The sequence below is a fragment of the Alligator sinensis genome, unplaced genomic scaffold (assembly GCF_000455745.1).
Source record: "Alligator sinensis unplaced genomic scaffold, ASM45574v1 scaffold529_1, whole genome shotgun sequence".
Classification (NCBI taxonomy): domain Eukaryota; kingdom Metazoa; phylum Chordata; order Crocodylia; family Alligatoridae; genus Alligator; species Alligator sinensis.
In genome coordinates, this window is record NW_005843126.1 from 316,909 (window position 1) to 320,064 (window position 3,156).

Below are 3,156 nucleotides of genomic sequence, written 5' to 3' on the forward strand. Positions count from 1 at the left end.
AGCATCCACTAATATGACAGGGGGGAACAGCAACACTGAGGATCACTCTCCCCTCTATGCCAGGTGCGCAGTGTCCTTCACAAGGTCAGCCAGAGGGGAGTTTCAGAACATACCCGCCCACCCTGTAAAAATGTTTGTGAACCAGCCCCAGTGGTCCACCATGGCTTCCAGGATCACAGAGGCATATCCTTTCCTGTTTGTGTAAAACCTCCCACTCCCTGCAGGGAACAGCACTGGGATGTGAGTGCTGTCTAAAGCCCCCATGCAGTTTGGGAACCCCTTCTCATAAAGCCATTTATGACTTGCTGTGGATTCACCAGGCAGATAAATTTGTTAGAAGCAATGTCCCTAAGCAGCTGGCAAACCTCACAAGTCGCCTGTCCCACCATGCAGGCAGCCACACCAGACTGGTTGGCAATATAGTGGAGGCTGGATGGGCTGGCCAGTTTCACGATGGCCATTGCAACCGTCTTGTCTGGTGGGATGGCCTGATGCATGTTTGTGTCCTGCCTCGTGATGTGTTGGCCCAGCATGGAGACAATATGGTAGAACATCTCCCTTTTCATTCGGAACATCTCCAGCCACTTCTGGTCATTCCAAATGGTCAGGATGATTCGCTCCCAGCAGTCTGAGCTGCTCTCGTGGGCCCACACCATGCGGATTCTGCTGGTCCTCCTCAGGTTTCTCAACAGAGCCTGGTCAGGTTCCACTTGTTCGCTTCACTCCCCTGAGTACCCGATGTATCTTCTTAATGTTGGTAAAGCAGGAACACAACAACTTGCCACTGAACAGCATAGTGTCCTACTCCTACTGAAGACTTCCTGCAGTAATCTCCAGTAAAACAGCATTTCCAGTACTGCCCTCCACTTCCTCCTCCTGCTTCATGTTGTCCATCATGTTGTACTTCATCCTCGTTCTCCATTTTGCCCATCTTCCCAGCAGCGGCCTCTCACCCATCTGCACCAAGCAGGGAGGCAGGGACTCTGTGTGTGTGTGTGGTTGGTCTGATGTAGCTGCTTTTTCAACACTTCACCCCAGAACCCTGGGGCATTGTGCCTTTTGCACAAGCTTTGCAGCCATTGGTGTTGTGATGTAATCAAGCTTGCAAACAAAAAAAATTAGCCTACTCCTCTCCTGGCTATTCAAAACTTTTGCCAGTTTATGGGAAAACATAAGGCTGTACTTGTGTAATAAAATTATTTTGCACAAGCAGGCAGTTATTGAAGATTTTTGCAACATTCCTGGCTATTCAGCAGCCATTCCAAAGTACAATGTCCTTATTTACCCCATCACCAAGTCTCTTTTGTTGTTAACTGGAGATGCTTCATCACCTTCAGGTGTTTTGATACAGGTAATGACTTCAAAATCCTTGGAATTTTCTCAGACTCTCCTGCAAGCACAGCCTGAGTAAAAAGGCACCCCCTCCCCCCAAATTTGCGAGCCCCTTTTGCAAATTACTTGTGCTTGTGCTGTTGATCACCAACTGCTTCACCATGTCTCAGAAAGCCAAGGCCAGGAGTATGATGGAACCGATAGCCCAGGAAGCTGATACCTCCAATGCCCTTGGACCCAACTGGAGCTGGGAAGAACTGGAGGACTTAATTGACATTTGGTCAGAGCAAAGGATCATAGACAAGCTGGACAGTACAAGGAATAAGCCTGTTTATGTCGAGATCACAAAAGGCATGCAGGCGCAAGGGTACAATCATGATTGGGCCCAGGTCCGGTGCAAGATCAAGTCCCTGAGATCAGCATTTTACAGAGCCAAAGATGCGAACTCTCATTCTGGGGCAGGTCACACAATTTCCCCCTTCTATGACAAGCTGTCTGTTATTCTCCAGGGATACGGATGACAACCTGGCTTTGCAGACTTTCTGCACTGGGGTTGGGCTGGAGGTGGAGGAAGAGAAGGCGGCGGCAGCAGCCCCTCCTCAGGGTGAAACCATGTCTCAGCTGCTCAGAGACTGCTCCCTGTTCCCTGATGACCAGTTGCAGGAAGAACCATCATCTGCTGGACCTGGTAAGTCTCTTGTAATGTGCCTCTTGCCACTTTCAGGCAACTCCCGAGTTCGTACTGGTTGGGTTTCGGGGATCAGAGGGTAGGGGAGAAATTCATGTGTTGCTGTATGTGGGTCGCCATGTTCTTTCAGTGGTGGTGCAGGCTGGCCAGGTTTCATAGCTAATTATTTGTTTTAATTAATTTGTTGCAGCTAGCACGGGCAGTAGCAGCCATGGATCTGTTCCTCCCAGAGCAGCGAGTATTCATAAGTTTTGGGCAGTATAAGTGGTGCCCCAGTTTTACAGGTCTGTTCCATGCCTGCTGGGATTTTGTGCACTGCATGGTGGAGGTGTGTACTTTCCTCCTCTTGAGGGGAAGCCAACCATTGCTTTTTTCTTTGCTTATCAGCTGCCGTAACCCATGGCAACTGGGAATGGCACCCTGCTCACACTTCAGCAGAGTGCTGTAAAGATTTTTGCAGCAAGCAGAGACAGTCCTGCGAAACCTCACTCATGGTTTTTACAGAGTCCTCAGTACCCAGAGCACAAAGGGAAGCTGCCTGGTGGGACGAACTTCATGATTCAATGCGTAAGGACCGTGCCATCCTCCAAGAAGTGTGAGACACCATTCGGAATTTGAAAGACACAGTTGACAAGTCCAGTGCTGACTTCCAGAGTTCAAATGACATTTTCAAGAAAGCCTTGCAGAAATACCTAAAAAATGAATGGGTACAACACCCAAAAGGGAAAAATTGGTCTGCTCATCTTGCCTCTGTGAAAGATGAGCCTGTTCTCCCTAGCTCTTTGGGGTCACAGCAGTGCCATATGATTGACAGGAGACACTGTGTTTCAGGGAGACAGGGGCGACTCAGGGTCATGGTGGTGTGAAGGCAAACCAGGCCACCACCAACCAGCCACTTGCACAGGTACACTGTGGGGGTCCAGAGGCTTCCTTGTGCCAGGCAGTAGCGTGTGTGGAACCCCAGAGTGAGGCCTTGGGTGGGGGCCTGGGGTTTGCAGCTTTGCCTCTACACAAACCCAGGGACTTCATGAACTTTTCTACCTTCTTTTTCCACCCTTTTCCTGCCCAGCGCCAGACTGTCTGGGTTTCCACACCAAAACAAGGCTGCTGTTTTGGGGGGGGGGGGGGGGCCCCCA

General features: G+C 50.1%; 1 pseudogene; it reads left to right on the forward strand.

Moving 5' to 3' along the window:
• The first annotated feature begins 1,493 nt into the window (after nucleotides 1-1,493).
• On the forward strand, nucleotides 1,494-3,068 carry LOC112548354 (annotated as a pseudogene).
• Nucleotides 3,069-3,156: the final 88 nt, after the last annotated feature.